Source organism: Pteropus vampyrus, unplaced genomic scaffold, assembly GCF_000151845.1.
Source record: "Pteropus vampyrus isolate Shadow unplaced genomic scaffold, Pvam_2.0 Scaffold375, whole genome shotgun sequence".
Classification (NCBI taxonomy): domain Eukaryota; kingdom Metazoa; phylum Chordata; class Mammalia; order Chiroptera; family Pteropodidae; genus Pteropus; species Pteropus vampyrus.
Genome location: NW_011889156.1, coordinates 560,517 through 561,699, shown reverse-complemented (window position 1 = coordinate 561,699; position 1,183 = coordinate 560,517).

Genomic DNA, 1,183 nt, shown 5'->3' with positions numbered 1-1,183 from the left:
GCCTGGTTTTGGTTGACACTGTCGCAAAGACCAACGCAGACGGAACTTGGCAAACTGGCAACACGCATTTAACACACCCATCCTGCCAAGGCCCGGTCTGGATTGCAGTTACATGCTTCATGACCCAGAACGAGAGGGAGCAGCCGAGGTTGAAACGTCTTTGCCTCCCCCAGAAAGGCCACCAGGACTTACGGTGCTGGACGACGTAGGCAGGATCGAGGAAACATGATTTAACAATTTTTTCTTGAATGACGCAACAGGTGAAAGCCTTCTGGAGTCAGCGATTCTTTCCCAGAGCTTGGATTCTCCCTGGTTCAACTTCCTAGAACCGAAACAGAGACGGACTAGAAACGGCAGATGTCTAAGGCAGGCCTGCGACCGAGAAGGCCCAGCTTTCCCGCCACCTGGCTCCGTGTCGGCTGGCAATTCACACGGTCTCTCTGAACTTCAGTTCTTCTATCTACAAAAAAATTGAGGAGATTAGATGAGTTGATCACAAATCCTTCTTAGTGCTTTATTTGTAAATTTCTCCAAGCCTCATCTTTCAAAATAATGATGGAAAAGCCAACGGGCAAACTCTCAGACAGAAACCAGTTCCTCATCCTAAATTCTCCTTTCTCGAATCACAGCTTTCTTAACGGCTCTGATAAATGATTCAGAAACAGAGGTTCTCATGTGTGACTTCAAGGTCAGCTAAGAATTTTGCAAGCCCGTTTGCACGGAGGAGAGAGAGCTCGCCTGACGAGATGGTGGCTTGAGGTATGGCTCCCGCTTGAGCAGTTTAAAAGAAATATCTTTCCAGTTTGCTGGCAAAACAAGCAGAGGTCCTCGAGTTTGTGAAGAAGGGACAGGGAGGGGTGAAGAAAGCTGTCAGGAAGCGTAGTTTCAAACTTGAGGGTCGGTTTTGAATCCGCCTGCAGGATAATTTTCAGAACCGTGTGTGAGAACAGGCTCCCGGCCTGCAGTTGTTCAGGAAATCAGCGATGTCGCTTTTGAAGCCCCTTCCTCCCGGCACGATGAGGAGGTCGGCCCCAGGCCAGGGAGCCCAGGGACAGCAGAGCCACTGATTCTGGGGTGGACGATGCCTGGAGGGGCCCGGCTGGGACGGTTTCTACATCAGGGGCCTGAGCCGAGTTTTATACTTTACTGCACACAGATCCTGCACGTTTCTTAAGAGAACTTT